Below are 11,188 nucleotides of genomic sequence, written 5' to 3'. Positions count from 1 at the left end.
CACAGACCGCCTGAGGCCACAGACCGGCCCTGGGCCACGGACTGGGGGTTGGGGACCTCTGATGTATAGGACATCCGCCCCTGCTATAGGAGAAGGGGTACCAGCAGGAACAGACAGATACAACACACAATCTACATGATAAATGCCTGCATCTTGGATGGAGCCAACTTAACTGCACTTACGCTGGCGCTCATTTTGCCTCCCGGTAACTGTCACCAAGACCTGCAAGATTCCATGTGTCTTAAAGCGCAACCGCCATTATTACAACCCCAGGCGGCGTGAGTGGAATCATCATGTCCTGATGCTCAGGCAGGAAAAGGGTGCTGAGATTTCACTCTCCGGTCAACCACATACCTAAAGCAGTCTAGTGCATAAAGTGATGGGACTCAGGAATAGGCTTGTATACTTCCTGTTTTTAGCTTGGAAGCGTTGCCTTTTAATGAGGGAAGATGCCGTGGGTCCTTTGTAAGCAGAAAGGTGGGGCAAAAATATTTTAAATTTTGTTCAGCCCTCTTCAGGTCTCCCCAAGAGTGTTTAATCAATATGAAATATGCATGCCTCCCCATTGTTATTTCACTCACATGAAAAGTGATGGGTCTGATAAGAAGAGACTACACTACCCACGAAGGCCCTCTACATGAACCAAAACTCGAATGTCAGATTGTTTCTCATACCTCCCAGGCTTCTGTACTGCAAGTGGCCACCCCAAGGGTGGCCAAGAAATCCATGACTAGGACCTGGGCCCTCACAGTGGTGGCCCCCTCCTTGTGAAATGCACTGCCTGCGGAGGTGCGTGAGGCCCCTTTCCTCCTAATATTAAGAAAGCATATGAAACCACTGTTTTTCAGAGAGGCATTTCAGGACATCCTCCCCTTATAATTCTCGTTATTGGTTTTTATATGTAGTTTTGTATCCGTTGCCGCCATCTTGTTTTTTCTCTGGAGCTGTTGTTTATATTTATTGTGGATTGGGTGGGTGGGATGGTTGTCCTTTTTTTTTAAAAAAAAGTTTACAGTATGTTCTGCGTTGGAAACCACCCAGAAGTAGTGGTCTGCCACTATATGGGTGATGTAAAAATGTAATAAACAAATACAGTGGTGCCCCACTTGATGACGATAATCCGTTCCAGGAAAATCGCTGTTAAGTGAAATCATCGTCAAGCAGTGGAAAAACCATTGGGATGCATTGAAAACTGGTTAATATGTTCCAATGGGGAAATGCCTCATCGTCCAGCGAAGACTGCCCATAGAACACCGCCGATCAGCTGTTTAAAATCGCTGTCTTCCGAAGCAGGGGTCCGGAAGACAGCCATTTTGCACAGGGAGGGAAGCCATTTTGCGAAGGGAAGCCATTTTGCGGAGCCGGAAAAAAACATCCTTTTGCAAACAAATGGTTCGCGAAGCAGGGACCTAATCAATGTAAAGTGGATTTCCCCCATAGGAACCATCGTTTTGCGGTCGCAATAGCGATCGCAAAAATCTCATTGTAAAGCTATTTCAATGTCATGTGGGGTAAGCATCTAGCGGGACATCACTGTAAAGAAATGAAGTTCTTGCATACTGGCCCACACACCACACTCTTCCATGGGTAGAAATGTCTGTCCTCATGTCGTCAGCAAGACGGGAACCCAGAACTCGAGGCAATCTGAAATTTGGTGTGTGAGGTTTTTGTTTTTATAAGAATAACCACAGATATATTTCTCATGTGGAGTTTATTTTCACAGAGGAAAACACAACAGCTCTGTCTAGAAAGCCAATCTGCGCGGAGAGAAGATGGCATGTGGATTCAAAGGAACCATAACGGGAATGCCACGTGGCCACAGTCCCATCTGCTTTCTTTTACAGGAAGATCTTCAGCAGCAAGAGCGCAGAGAAGGGAGGGAGAAGCAGGCTTGCGGATCGGAAGCCCTTGGAAAGTGGGTTACACTTGACCTCCTTCACAACTTCAACATCCAGCATAGGAGAGTTGCCAGTTTTTAATCCAGAGCAGACGGACTGAGTCGTGCAACCTTTAATGATTCTATCCTGCTCTTTTCCATCTGGAATTTGAAGATATGTTGGGGAGGGGGGGAAGAAGGGTTAGAAAAGTCATTGTTACCAAGAACTCTTCTCCCAGCAAAACCATCATGTCCAGCTCACATACATACAGTTGCTACAAACTAAGTTATACTGTAGGAGGTCAGAGTTCAACAGGTCTGTCTGTCCAAGACACTTGCGTGCCATGAAAATGAGCCATAATTTTTTGCTTTAGGCTAATGGTGGCCTCACCCTGGGCTGGACTGACTAACTACAAGCTGCAGTTCAGAAACATCTGGAGGGCTACGAGTTGTCCATCCTTGCTCTAATTCCCAACCTAGGGTCTCCAGATGTTCTTGGACTACAACTCCCAGAAATCCTGGCCAACACAGCTCGTGGGGAAGGCTTCTTTTAGTCCAAGAACATCTGGGAACCCAAGGTTGGGAACCATTGCTCTAACTCGATACATTTTCAATGAGGCCTTGCATTTCCTTGGGATTCAGTGAAGTTATGAGGTTGTGCCTTGTGAGTCTCAGATCTCTCCGGCTCTGAAACCCCAGCCGAAATTCATCACAAAGCTTGATATCTGGCCTCAAGGAAGGGTCTCCGCATGTCTTACAGCAGCCTTTGCTTTTATCATTCCAGGTACAACAGGGCAGTGATCTCTTCAGCTAAGATAAACTGACCAGAAAGCGGAGAACTCAAAGGGCCGCTGTAAATTGAACGAGGCTTACCAGAAATGAAGACCGTTGCCACTTCAAAGCAGAACTTCTCCAGTCCAACGCAAGCCACTGTCTCATCACCACATATACCTCCCTCAACTAAACATGCAGGGCATATCTTTCCGTTGGGTTTAGACTCTATCGGTGGTACTGGAAGCAGAGAGAAGAGAACGGCTCTCAGCCCACTGAAGTTGGAGGCAACGCCCACGCGATGTAGGCTTCAATTATAACTGGATTTAAAGGGGGGGAATCAGGTAAATTCCAACTAAACACGGAGGTGAAAATCCTAATAATAACACCTTCTTGGCGGTGGAATGATCTACATCAGAAAATGTTGGGTTCTCATTCATTGGAGATCTTTAAACAGATGTTGGGTGGCCATTTTACGGGCATGTTTTAGCTGTGGATTCCTACACTGGCAGAGAGGCTCACTCGTTGATCCTTGGGGATAATGGAGTTGGAAGGGGGGCCTACAAGGCCATCAAGTCCAACCCCTTGCTCAAGGCAAGAATCCAAGTCAAAGCAGATCGGACAGAGGGTGGTCCAGTCTTCTCTCGAATGCCTCCAATGCTGGAGCGTTCATTACCTCCGAAGGTCATTGGTTCCGTTGTCGTACTGCTCTAATAGTTAAGAGCTTTTCCTTTCCTGATATTCAGCCTAAATCTGTCTTCCTGTAGCTGGAATGATCAAGAACAGATCCTTCCCTTCCTCTCTAGGACTATCATTCAAGTATTTTTAAAGTGCTATCATATCTTGCCTCAGTCTTTTTCCCCCCCTCAAGTCCTAAACCTGTCCAGTTCTTTCAGTCTTTCCTCCTAGGGCTTGGTTTCCAGTCCCCTGATCCTCTTTGTTGCGCTCATCTGAACTTGCTCCAGTTTATCAGCATCCTTCTTAAAGTGCAGTGTCCAGAACTGGACTCAGTATTCAAGGTGAGGCCTAAACAGTGCTGAATAGAGGGGAACTAGTACCTCACAGGATCCAGGGACTAAGAGGGACGTGGTGGCGCTTTGAGCTAAACCGCAGAAGCCTGTGCTGCAGGGTCAGAAGACCAGCAGTCGTTAGATCAAATCCACGCAACGGAGTGAGCGCCCGTTGCTCGTCCCAGCTCCCGCCAACCTAGCGGTTCGAAAGCATGCAAATGCAAGTAGATAAATAGGGACCACCTCAGTGGGAAGGTAACAGCGTTCCGTGTCTAAGTCGCACTGGCCATGTGACCATGGAAAGATTGTCTTCGGACAAAACGCTGGCTCTATGGCTTGGAAACGGGGATGAGCACCGCCCCCTAGAGTCGAACACGACTGGACAAAAATTGTCAAGGGGAACCTTTACCTTTACCTTTAGTACCTCACAGGATCCAGGGACTATGTATATCTAAATGGTTGTTGTGGGTTTTTCAGGCTCTTTGGCCGCGTTCTGAAGGTTGTTCTTCCTGGCGTTTCGCCAGTCTCTGTGGCCGGCATCTTCAGATGACAGCACTCTGTGCTCTGGTTAGGTACATCTGTTAATGCATTCTAAAATTGCACTTGTTTTTTTTTTCCAATTATATTCAACTTATATTCAACTTTTGATCTACAGCTGTTCCAAGATCCTTCTCACTCAGAGTATTACTGAGCCAAGTATCCCTCATCTCATAACTCTGCATTTGTTCCCCCCACTTTAACTTTGCACTTATCCCTGTTAAATTTCATTCTTTGTTTTCAGCCTTTCAAGATTGTTCTGAACTTTGTTCCTGGCTTCCAAGGTCTTCTTCTACTCCATTTTGTGCAATCCACTGATTTGATAAGTACTGTATCCCCCGCATCCCTTATATCCAAGGCATTGATTTAAAAAAAAAAGTCGAAGAGTGAAATTCTACAAAGTAAAATCTATGAACATTTCCCCCCAAAAGATGGAATTCCTCTCACATAAAGGTAAAGGCAAAGGTTCCCCTTGACAATTTTTATCCAGTCGTGTCCAACTCTAGGGGGCGGTGCTCATCCCCGTTTCCAAGCCATATAGCCAGCGTTTGTCCAAAGACAGTTTCCGTGGTCACGTGGCCAGTGTGACTTAGACACGGAACACTTTTACCTTCCCACCGTGGCGGTACCTATTTATCTACTTGCATTTGCATGCTTTCGAACTGCTAGGTTGGCAGGAGCTGGGACAAAGCAACGGGAGCTCCTGCCGTCACGTGGATTCGATCTTACGACTGCTGGTCTTCCGACCTTGCAGCACAGAGGCTTCTGCAGTTAGATGCCGCAAACAGTTCTCCATTCTTCACTGTCAATCCACATTCTCCCAGCCTCCAGTGCATGGTTACTGTCCAGTGGTTACACTAATCAAAAGCAGCTCGTGATCAAGGCCAGCGGCCACCCCCCACTCCAATAATATTGGGTTGATCGTCTCTTGATTATCCCATGGACCACTACTGTCACTGAACACTACACTGGCAGGGTGCTCTAGTAATTCTATTTTTCTCTCTTCTCTCCTGCTTGACTACTCTTGGTTCAGTGCACCTTTCAGGAGGCAGTTGCTCACGACCCCCCCCCCTTCCTGTAGCACTGGGTAGAACGAGAACAGCTCAGTATGAAAGGATAGCAAGAAATAGGCTTACATTCAGGAACAGCTTTGTCGCATTGGCCTTCGAGGCAACAAGCAACACCTGCTCTGTAGGTTGTTCCATTCCCCGCACTGAACTGTAATGAGGGAACTGTGCATATCTGCAGAGACTCACATCGTTTCAACGCAGTAACTTTTTTCTCTTCTACAATGGAGATAAAGGACAAAAGGGTATTACTGAGCTGAGAACAATTGGCTGAAGAAAGGATTTTGCAAGGGATTTCCCCATCTTGGGAAGACTCAAAAGAATCCCAGTTTGTTCGTTGAACTGACTGACTTACTTCCCCCTAAAATCATCCGTGGTCTAAAGTAGTTTGCAACCAGATTGAAATGGATACAGATAAAACTAGGGTAAACATATAAAGGTAAGAAACTTAGGAAAGGCTATTATCTTAAAATGTGATCAAACTAACTATAATATACAGTCATGCCCCGCTTAACGATTACCCCGCATTATGATGAATCTGCTTCATGACAATGTTTTTGCGATCGCAATTGTGATCGCAAAATGATTGTCTAAATGGGGGAATTTTGCTTAGCGATGATTGGTTCCCTGGTTCGGGAACCGATTTTCACCTTACGACAATCAAAAACAGCTGATCGTCGGGTTTTCAAAATGGCCAATGGGTACTTAAAATAGCTCCCCGCTGTGGTTAGGGATGGATTCCTCACTATACAGGCACCAAAAATGGCCGCCGTATGGAGGATCTTCGCTGGATGGTGAGTTTTTAGCCCATTGGAACACATTGAAAGATTTTCAATGCGTTTCAATGGGGTTTTTATTTTCGCTTTACGACGTTTTCGTTCTACAGCGATTTCGCTGGAACAATTTAACGTCGTTGAGCGAGGCACCACTGTAGTAGGATAACGTATTTATGGGTGATCGGTTCCAAGCCTCCCTGAGGATACCGAAAAGCATGGATCATAATAAATGATAGTGTGATAAATGCTGTACATGGCATGGTCTCTGTCTCCCTCTAGTGGTCAGTTCTGGTAACTTCATTGTTGTATAAAACAATGAAGTTAATAGAACAGGTCACTAGATGGAACTAGAGGCCATGTCATGTATATGGGACCTTTTTTTAAAATATTTTTTAATATTTTCAGACAGCGGATAAGTGAATCAGTGGATACTAATCCTGCAGATAAGGGGATCCTACAGTACTAAAGCACCATTAAATGTAAAATTATTTTGAAATAAAATACACAGGCACAGATGCACCCACATCTCGTAAAAGCCCTTTCTTTAACAGCCAGGCACCTGTTGAAAGCTTGCCCAAATAGAAAGGGGTGGGGTTCATTTGGAGAAAAGACTGAAATGCAAAGGCCAGACCATCTTCCCTTGAGTGGGAGTTAAAAAGCATCATATGCCTGATTTCCAAAAGTAATATCCTGGGTGCAGACACTTCTTGCACTCAGGTAGGTTTTGCAGCAATGACTTATGGAGACCCTTCTCCAAGTTTTCCAGGTAGAGAATACAGTGGTGCCCCGCATAGCGATGACAATCTGTTCCGAAAAAATCGTTGCTATATGGATTTGTTGCTATGCGGAACAAAAAAAGCCCATAGGAATGCATTAAAACACGTTTAATGCGTTCCTGTGGGCAAAAAACTCACCGTTATGCAAAAATCCTCCATACGGTCACCATTTTCGCTGCCCGGTAAGCAAGGAAAGGGCGCGAAAACACTGCGGGCGGCCATTTTTTTAACCTGGTGGCCATTTTGGAACTGCCGATCAGCTGTTAGAAAAAACATCGCTATGCAAAAATTGGTAAGCGAAACAGCTTGCCGATTATCACAAAGCGATGTTTTTCCATTTAAAAAAGCCATCGCTATGTGGATTCGTTGTTAAATGGGGTGCCCGTTATGCAGGGCACCACTATACTCAGAAGCTATTTACCCTTCCCTTCTTCTGGCGGGGGATGCCCTGGGTCTCTGCAGCTTGCCTAAAGCCACACAGGCTGGTTCTGCTCGCAGGAGCCACAGTGGAGAATCGAACTCCCAACGAGACCTAAACCATTGAGCTCTCCAGCCAGCAAGGAATGAAGGAGACATTATTCAGCTGCCGTATGTTCTTGGGCCGTCACTGAGAGCAACGTAAAGCCAGTCGTCCTCAGAGAAGCCATATTAAATCTAAGTCCGAGATCAATCGTCCAGGTTTAAACAAGCTTCCCTTCCATGCAGTAGAGGGAAGTAACTTTTGGTCGAACCCTTGATCTACCCGCAACCTTTATCTATTTAAGAGTCCCTTACCTGAACCTAGACCGCTTTCAATGACCGCGACGACACAAATATTGTCACTAGAAGAGCAAGGTTGTGTTTCACCAGTGCAGGTGGTGCCAGTGGCATCGCAAGTTTCGCACTTCAGGCAGGCCCCTGATCATTGGAAGAAAAGAAGAAAATGGGTGCAAGGGAGAATCCATGCTCAGAATGTTGGGTTGTACGAGCAGCATCAGTGGTGGGATTCAGCAGGCCAACAAACGGTTCTGCAGAACCAATAATACATTAGCTACCGGTTCTGTAGAACTGGTGCGAACCTGCTGAATCCCACCACTGAGCAGCATCCCTGTCAAACTCAGAAGACCCGTCCGCCCTCATAAAAATCTCACTTCACAGCCCCAGAGTACCCCCCAATCAACCCTCAGTTCACTTGGTTTTGAGCCCAAAGGCATCGCAAACGGTTGCTACCTGGAGGAGCGCAGCTGTTGAGCATACCTTCCATCTTACATCCATGTGGCACCAGCAGGGAGCTCAGTTGTTGTTGTTGTTGTTCTCCTCAATGGAAGAAGGCTACTCATTGTCTACCATTCCTGCCTTACCTGTAGTTAACACTGCCGAGAGGAGGAAGAGTCTCAGTGGAGATTGCATGGCGTTGGCGGATGGTGGCCAGGAATCTCCCTTGCACGAGGTAGTGCAGGAACTCTTTCCTTGATGGTTGGAAGCCACTGGTTGAAAGGCCCTGTCGTGGTGTGCAGAAAGGGCGCTGAGGGAAGTTTCTACCCCAATTGCTGATTTACAACAGGTCCTCAGTATCCGCAGAGGATTAGTTCCAAGCCCACCGCCAGCAGACGTCGGAATGTGTAGCTATAGAAACCGTCTCTATAGCAAAGTCTCTGGTTCCCCCTAATGGCCAGCTCTGCTAATACACATTGGAAATATATATATTTCTAGGTTTTTCATTTGATATTTTCAGGCAGTGGATAAATGAAACCATGGGTACTGGTCCCATGTATACAACAGTCCTACTGTATGTCCCTGAAACTCAGGGGCCTCCAATTCAATTTACAGTGGTGCCTCGCTAGACGATGATAACCCGTTCCACTGAAATCGCTGTTAAGTGAAATCATTGTCTAGCGAAAAGCATTTCCTTATTGGAATGCATTGAAATCTGTTTAATGCGTTCCAATGGGGAAGAATCGTCGTTGTCTATCAAAGATCAGCCGTAGGAAAGCCGCTTTGCGAACTGCCGATCAGCTGTTTAAATAGCTGTCTTGCAAAGCTATGTCTTGAAAACACCCGTATTGCGAGCGCGGAGGGAGCTGTCAAAATTGTTGCCTAGCGAAAATTGGTTTGCGAAGCAGAGACCAAACATTGTCCAGCGAAATTCCCCCATAGGAATCACTGTTTTGAAATCATTATAGTGATTGCAAAAAGTCAACGTCTAGCGAAAAAACTGTCATGCGGGGTAACTGTCTAGCGAGGCACCACTGCATTGTAAAGTGATTTGAGAGGGACAAAAGAAGAGCCATCTCCATACACCATCTGATTAAACGGTGGAATTCACTGCCGGGGTAAATTTGCCTCCCACTTCGAGGCAGGACATTATATTTTTGTGAACTAAACTTCCTGAATTCTCCAGCCAACCCATTTCCAAGCTCTGCTTCTCAAGTGCCCGGAAGGAACTTGACAAAGCAGTGTTTGATAAATCTGTCAACGGCTGCCGGTTATGATGGCTGCGTCAAACTCCAGCTTCGGGGACTGCGTGTAGCGGAATGCGAGGCTCTTTGAAAAGAGGGAAGGTCTGTTGCTTGCAAATCTTGACCTAGTTTGGCACTGTGCGGGGAAAACAGCTGGACCATAGTGACAGGTGGATCCTAGACAGAAGGGCCACTTTTTGGAGCCAGCAGGGAAGTTCCCAAGCTCATAAAGCAGCAAAACTGTCATATCATTGATAAGGGTAAAGAGTTATCTACCAGAAACTAAAAGGACTGGAGGATAAAATCTTCCTTCCTACATGGCAGTACTTGAACAAGCTGGGCATCATAGTATACACGGTGTTTCAGGACACCTTTCCTCTCTGCTACGTGTCAGGGGTCATCTGTATTCACCCATAAATGAAGCAGACCCTTTGAAGGAAAAGAACTGCAGTTTCAACCTCACCTTGACTGCAACTGGCAGTGCAGTTTTTGGTCACCTGGAAAGGACTCTTCCAGAAGAAGAGCTAAAGAAATGGGAAGGGTGGAAGGGTGATGGTCTTTGTAGGACACAAGACCTCCTAAGATTTCTAGCAAGTGCTAGAAATGGGTAGCGTTCTGGTTCCTGACGTCTCCAGAACAAGCCTGCCATCCCTAAGAAGCTATTTGCACAACGTCTTCATCTTGATTGGACCTAATTAAGCCCAAAGTAATGGCATCAAAGACCAATCTTTAACTTACCTCCAGTAACTGTCACCGGGCTTCTAAGATTCCATTTCTCTTAAAGTAACAGCATTCCCATTATGACAACATATGGAGGCAGCCTTCCATGTTGCTGGACAAAAAAAGATGTTTTTTGCTGCCTCAGTTTGAGGAGGAATGACTCAGGCCGTTGAAGACGTCTCACCTCCCACCTTGAGCAAAGCAATGGGCTTTTGGTTATTTTTCCCAAGCTCACCCTATTTCTTGCACAAGGTTCCCGCCCTTGGAAAATAACACTTGCACTCACACCGGGTGCAAAGAACCCCATTTTTAAGACTCTAAACCACTGGTTCTTAACCTTGGGTTACTCAGGAGTTTTGGACTGCAGCTCCCAGAAGCCTTCACCACCAGCTGTGCTGACTGGGGTTTCTGGGAGTTGCAGTTCAAAAGCATCTGAGTAACAAAGGTTAAGAACCACTGCTCTAAACTATCAACAGGAAGGAGCGGCTCTCTCACTTCTGTACAGTTAATTTGTGCAAATGTTCTCCATCCAGGATTTTGTAACAAGAAAAGGGGAGTTTGCCCAGAGGACAATGACTTTCCGCAGCTCAGAAAGGAATGGTGACTCATGAGAACCCAACATGCAAACTATTATAACTGTTGAAGAGTTTTTTGGTTCAATGCCTTTAGATGCACAGCAGAAGTGCAGGGATTCACGGAGCGGAATAGTTTCAAGTCCCCCAGATTGGTCCACCTCTTTTTTTCCCCCTCATCAACTGGCAGGTACGGTCTCAATAACATGCTCTGAGACAACAGCAACGGAGAAGGCCTTCACCCATGTCCCCACCAAGTGCACCTATGAGGGTTGTGGGAATGAGAGACAGGACTCCCCTAATGCTCTTAACACCCAGGCAGGCTCATAGAAGGAGATGCAGACTTTTAGGTAGCTCGGATCCAAGCCGTTCAGGCTTTCAAGTTCAACCACAAGTTTCTAGGTTTAAATCACAAGTTCAACCCAAGCTGTAACCAACAAATGTGCTACAAGCACATATTTAAAAAAAGACACTGGATGTACCTTCTAAGTTACACCCATGTCAATCACCTGCATAAATCTAGCTATTTCCCCCCCCCCCTTTGATTGAACAAGCTTCACATCATCTAGAAACTCCAACTTACCTGTTGCTAGTGGTGCAAAGAAGAGGAAGAATCTCAGTGCAAATTGCATGGGGGTTGGCGAT

General features: G+C 46.0%; 1 long non-coding RNA gene and 1 other non-coding gene across 2 annotated transcripts; both read right to left on the bottom strand.

The window, feature by feature from the left end:
• Window positions 1–1,697: 1,697 nt before the first annotated feature.
• Window positions 1,698–5,470, bottom strand: LOC110070955 (uncharacterized). Its single transcript, XR_013538518.1, has 3 exons — window positions 5,331–5,470; window positions 2,750–2,887; window positions 1,698–2,038 (listed from the first exon to the last, which is right to left on the bottom strand). It is a non-coding gene; the product is annotated as an uncharacterized LOC110070955 (transcript).
• Window positions 5,471–7,587: 2,117 nt separating this feature from the next.
• LOC140701982 (uncharacterized) lies at window positions 7,588–10,104 on the bottom strand. Its single transcript, XR_012081017.2, has 3 exons — window positions 9,990–10,104; window positions 8,154–8,293; window positions 7,588–7,710 (listed from the first exon to the last, which is right to left on the bottom strand). It is a non-coding gene; the product is annotated as an uncharacterized LOC140701982 (long non-coding RNA).
• Between the last annotated feature and the right edge of the window lie 1,084 nt (window positions 10,105–11,188).

This window comes from Pogona vitticeps, chromosome 9 (genome assembly GCF_051106095.1).
Source record: "Pogona vitticeps strain Pit_001003342236 chromosome 9, PviZW2.1, whole genome shotgun sequence".
Classification (NCBI taxonomy): Eukaryota; Metazoa; Chordata; class Lepidosauria; order Squamata; family Agamidae; genus Pogona; species Pogona vitticeps.
The sequence above is the reverse complement of the archived record's forward strand: the minus strand, read 5'-3'. Positions and strand labels throughout refer to the sequence as shown.